Here is a 21,350-nt window from a genome sequence, read left to right as displayed (position 1 = left end):
TTTTCTGCATACCACTCTGTGGTAGCCCTGGAAACATGACAAGTCGGATTATCATCCTGGAACACACATTCTACGTTTCCATGGAAACGCTACAACTTGGGGAGCATGAAGTTGTCGAGAATATCTCGGTAGGATGCAGACGTCATGTGGCCATACACCGGTACCAGTGGACTCACGCCATGCCAGCTGAAACAACCCCAGAACATGATGCCGCCAACACCATATTTCACTGTGGGCACTACACACTCAGGTAACAGACGTTCTCCGGGTAATCGCCATACCCACACTCTCCCATCTGTTGGAAACAGTGTGAAGCGTGATTCATCGTTCCATAGGACCTTCCGCCATTGCAAAATCGTCCAGTTTCTCTGCTCTTTACACCAGCGTAGTCTCTACCATTTATTGTTATCAGGGGTTTGTGGGCTGCGGCTCGACCATGCTAACTGAGCGCATGGGCCTCCTTGTGAAGTGTCTTGGTCGAAACAGTCAAATTGGTCGCACTTTGAAACTCTTCTGCAATCGAATGCATCAGACGGGTCCTGTTTTTCCGAATCTCCCTCTTCAGCACTCTCCTGTCCCGGTCGTCCAATTTCGTGGGTCTTCCACTTCGTGGTGTATTGCTGCAGTGTCCCTTTTCCTTCCACTTCTTGATGACAAAGGCTACAGTTGATTTAGGGACCTGTCGGGCATCAGCTATGCTACGTATACTCATGCCTCCTATGGAGCAGCCTACTATGATCCCTCTTTCAAACATGCCGAGCTCTTTCCTGTTCGTCATTTTAACAGTGATTGATCTGAGAAGCCTCCTGCTGCCGTATATATACCCATCTGTACTCTCTTTTCCATGAGGAGTTCGTTTCAGAGTTGAAATCGGGGTGTCCAATGACTTTCTTCCACATAGTGTATATATAGTTTATTTAAGGACATGTGTCAACACCATTAATGGCACGTAATTTTAGTAATAAAAGACTGTATTCCTAACATGAAAGCGCGCGAGAGAGAGAGAGGAGATGTACACACACACACACACACACACACACACATATATATATATATATATATATATATATATATATATATATATATATATATATATATATACAGTGATTAGTCATCTGCAGGTATTTATCAAAATTAAATATCATACGTAACTGAAAATGCGAAATACAATTATAGTTCAGGACAACCGTAAAAAAAACTTGTACCTTATATTCCTCACAATGCGACGAGGCGGGTGGCCTCCACGTGGTGTATTTGCAACATTGAATGGACACGTGGTGGTCACCTGCCTCATCAAGATTTTGAGGAATATAAGGTTCGAGTTTCTTTACGGTTGTCCTGAACCATATAATACTTAGGCTAATTGTCTCACTATGTGGAAGCGAACTGCATTTATTGTTATGTTGACCTAAGTGTTCAGGTACGTATTTTATTCGACAAGTTCCGTCCTTATGAGTAGACCTCGGATTTTTAGGTTCTAAACAGTGTGCTTTTAGGCTCCTAAAATAGCCTCTAAAAATCCTAAAATAGGTTCTAAAAATTCTGAAATAGGTTCTTAAAAGATTAAATTAGGCTCGATAAATCCTGAAGTAAGTTCCAAAAAACTTAAATGGTACAAAATTCCTGAAAAATACAATGGTTAGAAAAAATTGCAAGAACCGTAAGAGATTTTAGTTAATTTCCTAACCAAATTTTTATTTGTATACATAATTTTCAAAATTATCCACACATTATTGATACTATGATTGTGCTGTTAGCATGTTACTTGTTGATATGAAAAGTGAATTACGTATGTATAATTTGCTGCACAAATCAGGGTGGCTACTCACTTGGAATTCTTTGAATTCCGGGAATTTTGCGTGAATAATTGGCTCTGGGAATTATGCATGAATTTTTGTAAAACATGTAAAAAAAGGTACAAGCAGATGTTTTATTTTATCTTTATCTCCTAATTATCTTTCAACGGAAACGTAGTCAGTGTGGTTACTTCGCAAGACGTGCATGCTACAAAAGGACGGAACTGACGCGAAAGTGGGCAAACGCACGGATCAGAAGTTTGCACTTTGAAGTTGGGCTGTGCAGGTAGTAGAGACGATTGAGTGACAAAACTGGGAAAAGGGGGGGGGGGGGGCGTTAAGGACATTCTACTTTCTTTTAGAAGACAAGACTTAGCATTAAGAGTCCACAGTGCTGGGGCAAAAAGTAGGGGGAAAGTGCCCGAATAAATACCTCTGTGAGACAAAGATATCATGTAAAACCTAAAAAATATAAAAACCTAAAAAAAAAGTTTAATTTAGGCACATAAACCTAAAATAGGCTCTAACAAGTAAAATAGGTTATTTTAGGTACTATAAAACTTCGCCAGTTGTTTCGTTTTTTAATGAAACGATGACATAACTTGTTATTTCTTATTTACCTGCAAAGGAAAAAAATAGGTTAAAATATAAAATCCGAGATCTAGTTATCAAACACACACAATTTGGTTTTCAACGAGCCTACATTACATAGTGATATTTAGGCACGTTTCAGAAATACGCATATTCTTAGTTAATATCATCGCTGTGATATTGGGACCGTATGTTACGTGATGACAGTGATACCTCTCGAGGGTCCTCAGCCTCACAGCCCCTCATGGGTCGACTTTACCCAAGGATCGCCAGCCAGCAGGTGTCCACTTCTGGTCGAAACGTGCTGAAGCTCGGTAGCTACTAGACTACTGGATGGGACCACTTTCGCTCGCTCGTACACATTCGTGTCTCCCACGCTCGACGTTTAGTGGAATATCATTTTAATGTGACAACAGTCGTGGACATATATGTAAAATATCCGTCCTGGCAGTTTCAGCCCACAATCAACTGTTTCATTTTCATATATCACTGTATAGGTGGGTTTCATGTGACGTCAGGATGCTCACAGCAGCAATGTTTGCGGCCAATTTTACTTGTCATTTGCAAGGAAATATCCGCCACGTAGCGTTTGTTACATCTGCACCAACTGCACGTTTGTTTTAAATCACGAATGTATGTGTTAGAATCTCCCGTCCGCCTGCTTGAATTTGGTATGCTTACAATAACTGGCCGTAATCAATGCTGCTCGAAGCCACAGTGCAACTGTGACGTAGGTGAAACACACCTATTGGTATGATAGACTAAACTACATTTTAACATGGAGATGATGACTATGATTACTTAAGTTTCAATTACACTGTGTCTTTCACTTCACGAAGCCGCGGTAGCTCAGTCGTTAGGGCGTCTGACTACCATGCGAGAGACCCGAGTTCGATCACCGGCGGAGGAGAACTGGAACCAGCGTTGTAGTGGGTACCTGGAGGAAACTCTGGAGGGATAAAGGCGGCCACGGAGCACTTCGGCCGTGATCAAGATAGTGTGGGGCATTAACTCCACGCCCCTAAGCAAAGCACAGGGGAGCACTTTACTTCTACCTTCACTTCACGATCCATATTTGAGGGCCTACTATCACAAACAAATTACAGTTATACGTGTATTACTGGGCTTCGAGCGTATACCGCTCGTTTTGCCTGTTCGTGCGTTATTCGCTCGAGTGAAGCAGCTCTCAATTTCGTGCGCTATCTAGCGTCGTGCGTGCGAACTATTTAGCGCTCGAGCGAAATCCTATCTATGCAGCAATCTAGTAGCTACCTTGAGCAATACGCCACTGGCTCCTCCCCGACAGGGAGAAGATGGCGAAGCTCGTTTCCTCGTAATCCCCTTTCCGATTATCGCATCCATTTGACAGCTCCTAATTCCCGGAAGCTTCGACAGACAAGACAAACTGCCACACGCCACTGCGGATTAGAGTGACGCTGAGATGCTGCGGGGTGGGACGGGGTAACATCTGACTGTCACGGCGGAGACGTCGGTGTCATCCATCACGCGACGATGTCAAACAAGCAGGAAGCGGAGTGACTTGCGAGGAGGCTGAATGGTTACCAACCCCCTCCTCCCCAGATAGATTGATTGCTCTGCTTCCGATCTTGAAACTTGTCTTCTTTCGCGGATGTTTTACTATGGGTGAGATGCGAGTTGTAAAATGGTTAATAAGTAACTGCTGGAATGCGATTCATGCAGTAATGTATCCAGGTGATGTATCCCTTTGGCAGAGGGGGTGTAAAGAGTGACTTCTTCGGAAGGCTACTGAATATCAACTTTTCTTCCACGTAGTACACTCTTGAGTACATTTTCCAGACTAAAGAGGCTCTGGCATCTGGACTCACACTCAGCATAATCCACTGTGGGGCTTGAATCGTCCATAAATATGTATTAGTGTCCCTTCTTATATTGCATCTTATCACCACTCATCCTCATCTTCGTTATTAGCCAAAAATGGCAGAAAAGTAATTTAAAATAAAGCAAGTCAATCAATGAATCCGCATGCAGGAAACGATGGCAAAAATTTTAAAAATTGCACAGAAAAGTCATACCGGCACCCCCTTTTGATATTCATGTGTATTAACATGGATTAAGAAATATTTCGAATTATCGTACCATTACACCGAGAATCATTCAAAGTTTGTATTTGAGTAATACTGATTGAATGATATTTGGTTAATAGATCAAAACCAACTAACTGACACTAAACCTAACACCCATATATAAATTCATCATCATCGTTCTTCTTCTTGTTGGTATCATTATTACTAATTTTATATTTGTAATAAAACAATTCAGAAACTTATAGGTATGTGGGACTTCTATGTATGAACATTGGAAGCTTTTGATAAATTATCATCGCTTATTAATCGAAGGGGACTGAAAGCAATGAATTTCCTAATCGCTAATTCCTAATGACTATCGATAATAGACGAAACAGATTAAGAAAATTGTGATATAAGTGTTTTCGTCGAGTATTAATGGTGATTATTTTGTGATAAACAATGTTACTTAGCATACACAAATTACATTTCAATTTTCTAAATTATTGTCGCATAATATTTTGTATGTACAAAATATACACTTTTCACGATTATTGGGAGACGCAACCTATCTGCACCTCGTCATCCGACGACCGTATTAAAGGATAGATTAACATATACTGTTCCACCTCAGGAAACGCATCCAGCTCAAGTGGACGAATCCAAAGCCGAGGGGGAGGTAGCCAGAAACATGCATGAAACTAGGATGTGGGTGTCGACTCAGTGTTTCTTCTGTGTGAATTGCATTGTTCATTATCGCTCGCTTCTTTTCATGTGGTTTATGCTGGCTGTTACGACTCGTAACAAATCCTTTCGAAGTGGAACAAGGACTTTTCTAATGTAGCCTGCTTCTTTGTTTGTGTCCCACTTGCAGCTCACCCCTATTTTACCACTGGACTAGTCCAATTTGCACATGCGCACTTGAGTTGCCGGCTTGGACATGCGCACTTGAGTTGATTGTGGCGACCAGTGCAGACTGAATCTTCCGCCGCCACCAGCGTAAGCTCTATCGAAGCTTATGCAATGACAAATTTCTTTTATTGACAATTACAATAATGGAATTGTAAAATAACTGTATAAATAGCATTTTATTCGAACAGTGCTAAGCTCTATTTTATCTCACCTCTTACAATAAAACGCAAAGGGAGGAAAATTTACTGATATCTATTATTTTAGAAGAAATTGGTGTAAACTGATTATTATAAAGCATATATCAGATATGCTTGCTTCTCTGTTAAGAACGAAATCTGTTTCAGAACAATTCACCTATCTGTGCATGTATCTATTCCTGTGCAATTGCGTTGAATCATTATTTTTTTTTGTAATTCTTAAAGCTATAGCTAAGGTATTTTACTAATGCAAATCCACAATTCCGTATATAAATGCTAAGTATTAACAAAGCGCCATCTTTAGAGTAATTCTCTCTCCTTGGTTCCGTTTATTTTAACTCCTGTTTAAACTTAACTTTACGTTTAATTAACCAGTCATGTCCGTTAACAGTTACTAACTTCCCATAGCAGCGAGGCGAACCAACTTTTTAATTTATATTCTCTTCTTTCTCAAATTCAATGAAAAAAATATTCTTAACAAAATTAAGTTTGACTCAGGTTCATTAACAATTTCAACTACACTGAACTTTTCAAATATTCCAAGTTTAAAGGTTAAATATAAAAGAAAAAAATTGGCAGAAGTTAGTTTTTGCAAGACAATAATTAAGGAGTTGTTTCAAGGAAATGTTCTTCGAAGTCCTCAAAGGGAAGGAAAAATGAACAAAAATCTAATTGAAACTTTTTAAACTCGTTCATTTGTCGAACATTTTTGTTTTCGCTCACCGTATAATGCTTTGAAGATTTCATGATAATTTACTAAATGAGTCAACTGTCATCGATATTTTTAGTTTTAATTAGTAGAATTTTCACGTTTTCTATCATTACATTTTTGCCGAGTCGTCAAGATGATATACACCTCTTCAGCCTGCAGAAATAACGAGTTTCTTATAACTTTTGGTTACAACTTTCGGCGTGCAAAAAAATACAAATTTATAAGGTTTTTCATGTCAGAGAAACAATATTTTATTTTTGCCCTGAATGGTCGGTGGTTTGTAAGAGACAGAAAGGATAATGTTAATTCGGGAACACGTTACTAGATCTTAATGTTGTGTTTGTTGTATTTTCGTAATTTTTAAGCCATTGTTTCTGTATTCCTAGGTTAATAATGGCCATAGGCACTGCCCGGTAAGGGGAACAGAGGTTCCCTGCGCAACTCTTGTTTTCAGTTCACTAACCTCTTCTGCACCCCCAATTTTCGTATGAACAGCAATAATAATAAAAATAAGGAAATACATATGAGAGTAAGTTTATTTTATTATAGGGGTGTAAAATACCCACACGTCAATCTCCCTTCCACACCCTGGACTGATTTTGCAGACTATCGAGGCTCTGGCGTCTGGTCTGCAGCCAATAAATGGTCTGTGGTACTAATATTCATGCAGGTTTGCGATTGCTCTTTCGTCAATTTCATTTCATCACCTTTCATCCTCATCGTCGCGATTAGGGAAAAGTGAAAGAATAGCGAAGTAAAATACAACAAGACAATCTCTCAATCACGTTAACATATTGTAATACATACTGAAACAACGTCATCCGCTTCTCCATTTTCGATGGCGAAATACATGCCAAATTGAAGTCTGATGTAAGTAATTATATTGTACGTATGTCTCTGGATCTCCACACGTATAAATCTGCATCTCTGGTGCTTCACTGAGGCGCAATCATCCATTGTAAACCTTCTACAGTTGCTCTATGGCCATACCTAAAAAGAGCCATGCACGTACGTAGAAAGGACTAGGATGTGCGGCACTAAAGTTCACCATTGACACTCATCTATCAGCTGTTCTAGCGTGAAAACGATCACCATTAGTAGTGCTAGGAGAAGTGGAACCGGCACACTTTTAATAGCTACAAATTACAAACTTAGCAGTTTGTGTGTATTTGGTGATGTGGGTTGCATACAACGGACTGTGTTCCATTTATAATGACTAAAACTTACAGGCCATAGGGTCTGCGAAAGCGGTTCCCAAAGTGTACGCTGCGGCTGGCTTACAGGGGCGCCGCGAAATGTTCCAATATTTTCACTGAAATGACCCTTATTTGTTAGTTTACACATGTTTTTTTTTTCATATGATTGTTCCAAACATGTGCTTTATTTATTACTTTTTACACATAAAATGTATCAGAAACATGTGTTTACTGTTTTAACTTAAGGTAAGCAACCTAACCACACTAACTGAGCGTTGCAAGTGTTAGATACTTAGTTTACATTCTGGCTTGGAAGCCGCGGAAAATCTTGAAATACTAAGGGCGACGTGAAACGAAAACGTTTGGGAACTCATTACCTATTCTACGAACTAATTCACTGTAGTTGTTTACGCATTCTAGTGTGAAATCTCTATTCTTAATATATATATATGCATGAAAAAAACGCAAGAGTGAAAAATGGAAATCTATACCTCACAAGAATAGAACCGCTGAATGTCTAATAAAGAAAGGAGTTGTATTAAGTAAATTTAATTCATGAAATTACTGAAGATATATATATTTTGAACAATTTTTCTGTTAAACAAAGATTAAAATTGTGTTGTGTAAAACACGCTCCCATCTTGTGACTTCCAACGAAAGCAAAAGTAAATGTGGAAGTAGAACGTAAAATTCACGACAAATATAGCATTTGAAGGAATGTTAAAACCTACAAATTCACCCTAATACTATCCAACTGTTTGTTTATGGTCCACCTAACGGTAGGACCACGCGAAGAGAAATAACATGAATACTAGAGATGCAAATCATGAATAACGGTCCACGCGCTGGTGTCGCCCTCTGCTCGCCCTGTGAAGCTCGGAACCAGCACCGGGCAGGCGCGGGTCATTCATTATTCTTGTTAATTAAACAAACCGGTTCGCAACAACGAGTACGTCTCCCCTCTCCTCTTCCCCCCAGCTATTCCCGGAGGTCCCGGAAGACTCTCCCTTCCACCCCGTTCCCTGCCAAGCGTAGCGTAATTCCCGGCCCTCGATTCGGGACGCCGCGTCCGTGTCAACCATTTTGTAAAGCCAGGAAGCAAATGGCAGACGAGGCAGGATCCGTCATAATTAACGCATCGCATACGAATTAAAACAGTGTATCCTAAAGGTTAGGCATACTGTGACCTTTGACCTCTTCAGGAAGCTGTGGAATGATCAGTGATGTGCATCTACGCGTCAACAACGATAGTCTACATTCTACACGTAGACTATTTTATACACGTAATTACGTAATCTACGTAAACAACATGGCGAAAGGTGACAACTTAGCAAAGGCTGCTGTGGAATTAGAAAATTACACTGCGTATCAGTTGCTGATGTGTGAGGAGAACTTTTCATACTGTTTCTTCCAAATTCGAACAATTTCTCACCTAGGAAAAAAACCTAAGATAGGAAATATTCTAGTGTTTTATGGGGAAAAGACCACTCTTGCCTCACGACTGCCATCTGTTGTTGTTTTTTGCATACTATTTATCTTCTTTCATAGTTTATGATAGAAGAGAAGAGAAATTTTGTTGTAAATAGGGTTCTTTTCATTTCGTTAGGAACCAATATAGTTGAAAATGTCACTTTCCTTTCATGAAACCCTTGAAAATTAATTTTAATGCAGTTTACATTGTCTACGTAGTCTATGTAAACTACAACCCAGTGTAATCTACGCGTAGATTACGTGTAGACAACGCATGTAGACGTAAACTTATAGTCTACGGCACATCACTGGGAATGATACACAAAACGCTAAATATGAAATAGGTTGAAATCCATATATATATGTATTATGCTGTTATCCACTTCGTTATATTTTAAACAAAGTTACCACAGATCTCGATCATAGCTTAATGATCCGGATCCGATTCTAGAACGGGTAGGTAATTTTTTTCCGTATCTGTCGGAAATAAAAATATTTCGCGGCTTCTTTAAATTTAATGCAAAGGCAGAGACGTAGCTACACTGTCTCGGGAATCAGTGGTGCACGGCTGCGCATAACGGTAGACAAGGGGAGAAAGCGAGTGGGCAGAGAAAAGCCGTGCGTGCTGCTCCAAACGGGTAACAGCTGCAGCGTTTTCCCTCCATGCACTTTCACTCTCGCGTGTTCATTGGTCGCTTCCTCTTGAACCTTGTTTTCGTTCGCTTGCTCCAGAGAATAGAGTGTAGGTTGATAGGTATGGTGAACTAAATTTGAATATTACTTAATATGTCTTATAAATCATATATTGTTTTCTATATAATAATAATAATGTTTATTACATATCAACCCCCTAGGTACACAATTTCTGTCATATTAAGTTTTCATTCATTTAAACCGGTAATTTTTAATAAATTACATTTATATTTAACTTAGTCTAAGCCACGGAAAATTTTGGAGGAAGTTTCAAGGGGAGGCAGTGACACTGACCCTGAACCCCACTTAACGACTTCTCTGCACAAAGTACTAATTTCAGATCATGAGTTACTAACGAGTTACTTTTGGAAGCAAAATAACGGTGCCTGTAACACGTTACATTTTTGTGCAACTTAACCATCTGTGTATTTGGAAGGTGTTCAGTTACTTAATTTGCGGGTTTGCCAGGCCTACAACTTGCCAAGCCGGTTACTCTGAAGTACCAAATGTTATTACTAAGGAGCTTTCACTGTGATTATGTCGAGCTACATAATATGAAGGTCTTTGAAAGCATACAGGGTGATCCGTTTGGGTATGGACAAAATAAAATGGATGTGAAATTTTTTGTTCAAATGTAATTACCTGAAATATTTTATACAAAATACTGGAAGGTGGGAGTTTTTATTTTTATACACTATTAACAGTTTGGTATAGTTTTCAGTTTTCTACAGGGCCTCCATTGCAAACTCTGCACAACTCATAACGGTGATTCATTCCACGCCTGGTGTTAACATTGAGATTACGACTGCGACCACCTGCATGTTTTTTAAGCGCTGAACCGGCTTCTTCAAATGTTCGATATCACAACAATATGGAATCGTATTTCGGTACTTAATGCACACCGTACTGACGACGAAATTCCCGTTGGACTTGTGTAACACACTCACACTTAGCATACCAAAGGACACATTTAGCCAGTTGCTGGTTCGTAAACGCCATTTTAACAATAACGAATCAGTTCAAACTTCATTGTTGCCAACACACTACGGCAAAACTCCCTTGTTTCACGCACGAAAACACCAACACGAAAATTTTCCTACAATCATATTTACGTTTCTATGAATGTTTTATTTATACATACCCAAATGGATAACCCGGTATATTGAATACTCATAGGAAGTAATTTTCAAATCATGAGAACAATAAGGTAGAAATAAACTGATTCTAATGTAATGTAGTTGCCGACAGACGAGAAATTTTCCATAATTTTCAAAGCAGCGCAGAGCCGATAATTTTATAATACACCGACGATATTAGATAACGATTCCGCGCTAGTAAATGCTGGCTGGCGAATCTGTTACGCTGCGTGAACGAATTAGCAGCGTTCAGCGCATATGTGTGGTAAGAGATTTGTATTGACGTCAGATGATAGACTCGCATTGCACAAAACAGTCAAGCATGTTACGGAAATGAAAATTGAAGTTCCATTCACGATATTTACGGATGAAGAACTACCAGCCAATGGAATAACTCTCGCGTTGACAATTTACAATGTTTATTGGTATTCTAATAGATTATCAACCGGTTAATGGATTGGTAACGTCACACAATTGATGTAGAAATTTCATTTATGAACATCGTTTTTTAGAAACAAAATAAACTGAACCAACCCATTGTTGTTGTTAATTTTCTTCATTTCCATGTAGCTTTTCTGTTTGATTATTGAGCAGAAAATTGTATTTGTTATACAATCATTACGTTATACCCTGTAACCCCGAAATTCTTATAATTTATTATCCTTTTCTAGAGACAACCCAATTGTGTCATCCAAGAGGCTATACACAATGCAAGTCCAGGACATGGTGTCATTATCAGCATGATTTTCAATACAATGGTAGTTTTCTCCTGACTGTTGGACATTGGCACCTCTACTAATATTTACAGAGGCCTATTGCATCTACTAGTAAATAAATATATTATTTCTCCACGGCTTCCTTTCATCTATTGAACTTTCGATTAATCCAATATTTTTTATCGTCATCTTTCTACGACAACACCACTTTTCCAGTCTTTAAAAACGTTTACTTCTGTTTCAATCGTCCAGGATGTATAGGCCTATATATATATTTTTTAAAAGTTTCTTTTAAGTCCATATGAAACTCAGGATACTCGGAACTAGACCTATAGTTTAACCAAACCAGTGTGTCCACCAGGGATCGAATCCGGCACCCCCTGATTACAAAACGACGGTGTTACAAACACGTCATCGCGGAGACCTGTCTGAAAAGGGTATTTCCCGTGTGAAATATTACATGCTCAGGCAAGAAACGCATTATGAACGCTCGTCACGGCTCGACTCGGCACAGCACAGAGCGGCTCCACTCGTCACAGCACGGTACGGGCTCGACTCGGCACAGCACGGTACGGGCTCGACTCGGCACAGCACAGACCGTTTCGGTCAAATTTATTTGGAAAGAAATCAAATTGGAAATAACTGATTGCGTGTACCAGAGACCTGTGTTTGAATATTGGTCGAAACTGCATTTTTCGCTTCTTTTCTACGAAGTAGTTAAATATGTGTATGTGTGTGTGTGTGTATATATATATATATATATGTGTGTGTGTGTGTGTGTGTGTGTGTGTTGTGTGTGTGTGTGTGTGTGTGTAATCTATATATATCAGGTGGTCATAGTTAAAGCTCCCCTACTCAGAGCCTTCTGGAACCTGTTCGAATCATCGGATTACGGTGAAACTTGGAATAGAACATCGAGAAACGAATGCGGATGAAAACAATAGTTCAAATGTTGACCACCAGGTGGAAATGTGGCGCTGAAATATCGACCAGAAGTAAAACATGCATATATTTTTATATATTATTTTTAGTTTATGACAGTGTAGCAGCGTTCAATATGCGCGCAGACGACGTGAATGTCCCTATGAATTTTGTTCACTGTGCACAAGATTTCAGCGCTCCTTGGTAAAGCGCGCGCATACATTGCAATTTATGTTCTGAACCAAAATTTGGTGTAGAAAATTCTTACATTGTTTAAACAATGTGTTTTAATACCAGAGGAAACTTGCATCACTATTGGATTTTGAAGACAAAAGAGATCTTTGCTTGTGATATCCCGTTGTTGATTTTAACTTTTCCTTCCAACATCATCTGTTATTCTTGTTCTACCATTTCAAGATTAATCTCTCCATCAATACGCCATATCTTTGTCTTATTTACTTATTCAGACTTCAAAGGCTTTGCAGGAACCTGTGGGGGGGGGGGGGGGAGAAAACGACGGCCCCTTAGCATCTCAGACTCCTCTACTAAGTTTCTAAATCACCTTGTCGAAGAAACATCCCGCTCTACACGAGGAATTCATGGAAAATCTCTGAGAACTTGAAAAAGTTTTCCTTGGAGAGAGAGGATGCTGAGGGAACATTTGTTCTTCCAACAGATCGAGTTGAAGTTAATGGTACTTATGCTTCCTTCCACGCATTTGATTTAGTTTGCTGCTCTCTTTTTCGCATCTTCTTCCTCTCTCCTTTTCCGGACTCTAAATCGACTGAATTTGATAACAAAAGAAGAGAAGATCGGGAAAAGTCGTTTCCAGTGCTGCTCCGAAGTGAACGCCAAACTCGGGTGAAGAAAGAGGCTGGAAGATCCCTCGGGAATGCCGACGGAGACCAAGAAACAAGTTTAGAAAAAGGGGGAAAGGACGTTAAAAGCGGGTGATACAAGGAAGGATGAAGAGGACAAAAAGTCGATCTAATGCTTCCCAGAGCGTCGCCTGCAGGTTCCTTGCTAATCCCCGAGAACATGAAAGGGACGGGATGAGAAGAAGAGGGTGGAAGAGAACAAAGAGGAAGAAGGGGAGAGAAAAAAGGCATCGGGACGGATTTTCCCCGCGAGGAGGTCAGGGCAAGACACCGATAGGGCACGCGGACGACCCTGGATAGGGTCGATTAATCGATAGAGCAGGTGTGTCGCGAGGTTGGATGGCGTCCAGTTTGCGGGAGGTGCTCTCGAATCGAGAAGTGGGGAAGATTGGAATTTGTGTTCGGGCTGTTTTGAATTTGGAGGTGTAGCCACGATTGTGTTTTGGATTAAATGTTTGCGACGAGTTCCAGTCATAGTCAGTTACCAACCTTAAGAAAATGCAAAGAGTTCGGAAAACATCAAATAAAGCCGCATCATCTTATGAATCGGTATCGACAGGAGATGCTCTTCGGAGCAAATTGAAGCAAAAAATGCAGGTTCGAGCAGGACTCGAACTCGAGTCTATGGGCCTATTGGAGCGAATCCTGGGCACCCCTCTTAATCCAGGCCTCTGGGTCTATTGGGATGAATCCTGAAAACTCCAATAAATTCGAACCCGGATCTATTTGTCTATTAGTGCGAATACTGGCCACCGCCATTAATTCGAATCCAAGTCTCTGGGTCTATTTTGAAGAATCCTCAACACCCCCATTATATAGAACCAAGGTCTCTGGGTCTATTTTGGAGCATCCTGAAAACTCCATTAATTTGAATCCAGGTCTCTCGGCCTATTGGGACGAATCCTGGACACCTCCATTAATCCGAATATCTTGGTCTATTGGGGCGAATCCTAGACACCCCATTAATTGGAACTCTGGTTTTGATTCCTAAGTATAATTAAAAACATACTTTATTTACCATTTATGGAACTCGGTCATAAAGGCAGCCTGGTGTCTGTGTACGTTTGTGTGTCTGTGTGTGTAATACCTTGAAGAAAAGCCAGAAATGAATTCTCCAATTAAATCTCCATTACGAGGAAAAACTTACCACATTCAGTCCCTGTCACTAGAGCTAGATGCAAGAGACGGTGGTAGGAGGAAAAGATCTCTGAACCAGATTTCTTAACGTTCGTCAAGAAATTTGGGCAAAAAAGAACCTCTCAAATTGGAGAAGAAAACTTTTGAAATATCCAGACTACCTTTACAACTCCCCCTCCCGTTCTCTCCCACTCAGGATCTCGGGGAAAATCTCCTAATGGCATCTCATTTAGATAAGAGCAGCAGCGGACTGATATTTGCAAAGGGAGAGATGGGAGAGGGGGTTGGAGAGTTTTTCCATTGCAACCACGCACGGGAGAAAGACCTGGGTCAGGACGTGAAAAAGTCCGGAAGTTACGTCACGCTGTGATGAATAAGACTCTTTTAGAAATTCCAGTGTACGTGGTGCAGTTTGAATTGCCGCGCGCGCGAAAATTTTCCGCCAGTTGTTGTAATGAACTTTTTGGGTGATAAAACGAGCCCAGCATTGGCAGTACCTGTAGTGCAAAACTCACCCAACTTATACGTATCAGTTTTCGAATTTAATGTGAAAGCCAAAGCTTCTTTTCCAAATTTTCTATTGAACGATATTTTTTTACCATGAACCGTACCTTCCCCTAGCAGAGTAAAAATTTATCCACGAATGAAGTACAAATATACTATTCTTCTGCTAAAATGCATCCCACCAATCAAAATTTTATCTATGCAATGTGGCAGGGAGCTCAACTAAATTTGTTACTACTCCTACTACTACTCGTACTTCTTGAGAAGAATGTGTTGAGAAATATGTCCCAACACGAACGTAGAGTGGGATGAATGAGTTTTACCAAGCAAATTGTCCATCATCATGTTTATTCTTTTGTTTCTTCTTTTATTCTTTTTCCTGAGAGCTTCAGGAATTGAAACAAAATACCAAACAAGTTGCTGACAACTTCTGAATCAGCGTACGTAAAACATAAAATATATTTATTTATTTCTTTTATTTTATTTCGTCTTCTTTTACATGGCGAAGTTAAGGCTGTGAAGCCTTTTCTTCCACTTGACCAAGTTTACAAAAAAATTGATTATGAAATAATTAAAATATTGAAAAGAAAGAAAGATTGATTGATTGATTGATTGATTTAGTTCATTTTACTTCGCGTTTTGTGCCTCTTGGCTAATTTGCGAAGATGGGGATGAGTGATGAAATGATGAAATTGATGAATGGACATTCACAAACAACCAAGCCCGACCGCGTCGCAGCGCGATGTGCTAACCACTCGGCCACAGGGTCGGGCAAAAGAAAGAAAGAATATGTATATATATATATAAAATTACAGAGAAATAAAAAAAATACAAAGAAAAATTACATATAAGAAAGGTAATCTAACCTATAGATACGGGCACATACACTCACACTCACACATACATATTTTTGCCCTTACACATGTACAAGCAAATACATAACACTACACTTACTTAAGCACAGTCCAACATTATACAAACTTAAACACAGTCCAAAACGGTATACTTTGACGATAATTCATCTTTACTATTACGTTAAATCATTTTAGTGCCTTACGTCCTTCTAACATTATCTGCACCCGCCATATTATTAGGGAAATCAAACATTTATTTTTCATTGTATAATATGTGTAACTTTAACAATTTCTTGAACGTCACAATTGAGGAAGAGACATGAATTTCAGGTGGCAACTTGTTCCAAAGGCCTGCCGTGGTAACAGTAAAAGAATTTGCATAAAAGTTGGATTTGTGGAGTTGAATGGAGGGCAAAGACTTTTCGCGCGATCTGGTGTTGCGGCTGTGAAAGTCGGAAAGATGTTGAAATCTGTTATAGAGATATTGCGGGTCTTTTATTTGGAGGATTTTGTACAGTAAAATTAACTTATGAAAATTACGTTTATCGCTTAATTTAAGCCACTCGACCTTCGCAAAGTACGATGTCAAATGCTCTGAATATTTTAGATCGAAAACGAAACGAATGCAGGCATTTTGGATTCGCTGCAGTCGTTTAGCTTGCTCGTGATTGACATCCAAGAAAGCAATGTCGCAATAGTCAACAATGAGAAATACAAGAGACTGGACCAGTTTAATTTTTATGCGTTCAGGGAGGAAGTTTTGGAGCCGATAGAGTGAATGCAATGCACCGAAAGCTCTTCTAGATACAGAGTTAACTTGCTCTGCCCAGGTGAGATGGTGGTTGAGTATCACACCCAGATTCTTAACAGTAGTGGAGAAGGGCAGATGAATATCATTTACGTTGAGTCTAGGGAGGCTAGATTTATCTATTTTGCTCAAAATTCTAGGGGAACCTACAAGAATACACTGGGTTTTAGTCGGGTTTAGATGTAAGCCATGGTGTGCAGACCAAGTACTTATTTGTTTAAGGTCATTGTTCACAATTTCTATCGCATGCAGTATTTCTTGCGGGGAGAAAGAGAAATAACTGAAAATCGTCGGCATAGATATGGTATTTACAGCAGTTAAGCACCGTCGGGAGGTCGTTTATATACAGAGCAAATAAGAGGGGGCCGAGTACAGTGCCTTGAGGGACACCACAAGGAATGTTTTTCCACGACGATTTTCCATATAGGTCAACGACACATTGTTGACGTTCTTGTAGATAGGAGCAGAACCAATTAACCGTGGAGTCGGAAAAATTGAATATCGATGATAATTTAGCGAGTAGAATTTCATGATCAATTGTCTGAAAAGCTTTTGTAAAGTCTAGAAGTACCAGAATCGTAAGTTGTTTATTGTCCATGGCTAGCCTCATGTCATCGATGCAAGTGCTGTGGTTACTTCGAAAGCCAGACTGAAGAGGATCTATTAAATTATTTCGCGTTAGAAAGTCCCGGGTTTGATCGCTAACGAGATGCTCTAGGGCTTTAGACAAGGCTGGGAGGATGCTGATTGGTGGGTAATCGTTAACTTTCATTATGTTGTTTGTTTTAGGTATAGCGCGTACCAGGGCGAGTTTCCAGGACGAGGGAAATGCGCCGGTAATTAAAGAAAACTTTAAAATATGAGTGATAGGAGCAAGTACGTGGTAGAGAATTTTTTTAATCATGAGGATAGAAATTTCGTCTACACCTACGGCCGATGACTTTATCTACTGTAACGATTTTCTGACCTGTTCTGGCGAAAAATAAGAAAAACAAAATTTTGGAGCAGTTGTGGAGCGTGTTTCAATGTTACGATCGGAAGATCACAAAAGTGATCGTTCAATACTTCCGGTGGAAATTTATTAATGGATTCGTGGTTTCTCCGCTTCCCAACTCCCAGGATTTTCAATTTTTTCCAGAGGACGTCAGGTTTGCTTTCGTATGTTAGTAGTTCAGACGTGAATCTGCGCTTTGATTTTCGTACTTCCTGGGTGCAACGGTTCGTCAGAATTCTGTAATTTTCAAAGATGGATGTGTTACGATTACCGACCTTGATCGCCTTCCTATATTTGGTGTACGCTTTGTCACGCATCGCCATAAGCCAGCGCAACTCGTCCGTCAGCCAGGGGCAGGGGACGCGAAACGCGCTTCTTCCTGACTGGAGCATGTTTATCGTACAATTGGAGGATAAAGGTATTTAATAATAAAACTTGCTCATCCACTGTAGGTATCATACTGATTAAATGCTATGGTACGTACAAGGGCAGCGTCTTCATTTAGGCGGGCTTTGTTAATGTTTTTGAAGTCTCTGTATGAAATTTGTTTTGCTTTATATTTAGGAACGCGAAGATAATAGGACAAGTAAATTAAATCGTGGTAGGAAATTTCAGGCACTGGTATTTGGCCATGGCGCGTTACAGGATTTTCGTCAGAAACCAAGATGACGTCAAGCCATGAGTCGGAAGTGGCCGTGTGGTGGGTTGGATTTAAATGGTATATGGAAAGATTTAAAGCAGAGAACGTATCACGGAATTCTATAACCTTTTCTTTTTTGCTACATAAGTCGGTATTCATATCTCCCAGAACGATCGTGTGTGAATATTTTGGTAGAAAGTTTGCAAAAAACTTTATGAAAGTAGTCATGGACAATTTGCCGCGAAATACTTGTACATACCACTGTACCGTCGACTGCCAAAGAAACGAACGCATCTCAAGCCAAAGTACAGTGTGTACATAATGCCCGGTAACTGCATTTCACATACACTACAAATGAAATAACTTTCCTATTCGTGTCATATGATTCGATTTGCTGTCAAAGTTCGTAGTTCCGCCATTCAGCACAGTTGGCGCTAGTTGTGGAAAATAACTACCACCGGTGCGGAAATGGCTTTCTGCGTGTTGCAATACAAAAAGCAAGGTTGCTACAGCAAGAGTTCTGACTATCACAAAGAGGCACCAAGGAGAAAGGAATGACATAGCGTCCTCGATAGCAACAGAGGCCATGTTGAAACGTATGACAAAAGTTCGATTACCTTATGCACATGTGCCGGGTTTGTGGGTTCACCTATCGAATGTTTTTGGAGTGATGTGGAAACATACGTGAAGACTTGCTTTTAAAAATTACATGCAGATGATAATTATATCACATATTGTACAATAAATTAAGGAAATACTTTAGAACACTCATAAGACCCTCTCTCCCATCTTTTAAGAGGGTAACTAACTCATGGTGTCCATATCTTTCAAGGTAGTAAATAGAAATAGTACTTATCACAAGTAGACCCCAAATAAATTCAAAATATGGTACTCACCTGAAAATAGAAAGTACAAGCATGTAATCTTTGCACTGAAAACACAGATACACAAGTTCATAAAACTATTGTAAATTGTATCATTGTAAATGTCAGTATATAGTACAATAAACTCGATCCAAAGAGTAAAATAACACCATTTTTAGAACCCAATGTGTGAAGTTCATCAGCATGGATACATTAGAGACTCATGTAAACAAAAGCTGGAAGTATTTGAAAGGAAATTTTTAAGAATCTATGAATCAATCAATGGACCAGATGGAAGATCTGAAGAAATGAAGAGATAAATAAAAGAATTCAAGACAAAAAAATATTATAAACTTTAATGAGCCTCGGAGGTTTGGATATGTACAGTCAAGGGCAAAGATAAGAGTAGTCAAATAGTCAATTCATTCATCCTGTTGTCCACAATGAGGGGTTCTAGAATTGGAACAACTTCAGCTCAATTCCATTTCATAAAGAAACAGAACAACGGGGGAAATGAAAGGAAAATAGTAATAAAAAACTGGCCTATTCTTATCTTTGCCGCTGATTGTGCATAGAATATCAAATGGAAAATTAGTCAGATGTGTGTGTGTATATATATATATATATATATATATATATATATATATATATATATATATAAAATAGAAATAAGGGCATTATATGTTGGCCGAAGCATAGATCACCGAAGGACTTAAAAATGGACTTGAAAAATAGAACTTGAAAAATGGATAGTTTCTCTTCTATTACGAACAGAAAAAATGGAGAAAAATGTTGTTGAGTAGACCAAAATTGTCAACGTAAAAAACTGTAGTGCCTTAAAAATAATACATTATTTTTTCATAATTTTAAAAATATTTTAATGACTTTCATCATATTAGTCGTGTGATGTGCTCAACCCTAAATCTAGTAAATAAATCAAAATGAAATTTAATGTTTATTGCAACTAACTAACCAACTCTCTAGCCTTCTTAAACCCGAAGGCTTATGGCTGCGGCAACATAAGCCTTCCATCTGCCTCTATCCTGGGCAAGACCAATCCACTTTTCCATCCTTACCGATTTCCTCTATGACCATCTCAACGTTATCCCTCCATCTTCGTCTTAGCTTTCCTACTAGTCTCTTACCATCAGGTTTTCCAACAAGAATCCTGTAAACTCTTCTTGCCTCTCCCATTCGTGCCACATTGCCAGCCCACCTAAGTCTCCTTTATTTAATTATTCTAATAATATATGAACAGGAATACAAATTCTCCAGTTCTAAATTATGTAACCTTATCCACTCACCTGTCTCCTCATCCTTTTTAAGTCCAAATATTTTCGTACAGATTTTGTTTTCAAATACTCTTAATTTATGTTCCTCTTTTAATGTAATGGACAAAGTTCGACATCCATATACTACTACAGGCAAAATTACTGTTTTGTATATTTTAACTTTTAGTTTCTTAGATATTATACGAGAAGATAAAAGTTTATGAAGAGAATAGAAACACGCACTTCCTGAATTAAGTTTGCTATGTAATTACCTGTTTAATATCTTGAAAGTGCAAACTGGTTCAAACGAGTTATCAATAATTAGATTTTGATTATTACCTAACACACATATTTATTGGAACATGTAAATTATTTATATTGGATTAGCTAAGTGAATTTAGGTGATATTAAATGGGATTAACGTCACGTAGGAATTTTAGATCTCTCTTCTGCCACGTTTGGCTAATAGAAACGTTGGTGATGAATGATGATAAGAAGAAATGGATGAGAGGCAATCACTACATATGGATGACACAACATAAACCTAACACACAATTATCCTGACTGCGGGTCCGGGCGCCAGAGCCTCCTTAGACTGCAAGAATGCAGTTTAGGGTGTACTACGAGGAAGAGAAGTTGGTCAATCCATACACTCTTAGGTGTGCATTTTCTTCCAACGATTCCAACCCGCTTTCGCTTATGTAATTAACCGACAAGTGGTCCTGAAGTCAGGCACTCATTCGGAATTTACGAAACAGAAACAAATAATCAAGCTCGTTGCTTGCGAAGGGTAAATTAGTTCCCATTCATCACTGTCTCCAAAAGTGAATCCGTCCCGTCCTTTTTTGGCAGTAATTACGGGAAGAAATGAGATTACGTTGTCACTAAGCAGGAGGAGAGGAGGGGAACTCTATTCGTTAGCATCATCCATCAAGCAAGAGATGCTCGACCGCAGGGCTGTTTCGCTGATTGGGTTTCGCAACAATTAAAACGTGATTTACAACGAGGATATGCGA

The 21,350-nt window shown here is 39.2% G+C and overlaps 1 protein-coding gene across 1 annotated transcript in view; it reads left to right on the top strand.

Moving 5' to 3' along the window:
- The window catches only part of LOC145994877 (vesicular acetylcholine transporter-like), a 201,558-nt gene that overhangs the window by 67,119 nt on the left and 113,089 nt on the right, over nucleotides 1–21,350 (top strand). The gene's annotated exons all lie outside the window — the stretch shown is intronic.

The sequence above is a fragment of the Lepisma saccharinum genome, chromosome 11 (genome assembly GCF_977018435.1).
Source record: "Lepisma saccharinum chromosome 11, izLepSacc3.1, whole genome shotgun sequence".
In the NCBI taxonomy this organism is placed as follows: domain Eukaryota; kingdom Metazoa; phylum Arthropoda; class Insecta; order Zygentoma; family Lepismatidae; genus Lepisma; species Lepisma saccharinum.
This window is presented reverse-complemented; position numbering and strand designations above follow the sequence as displayed.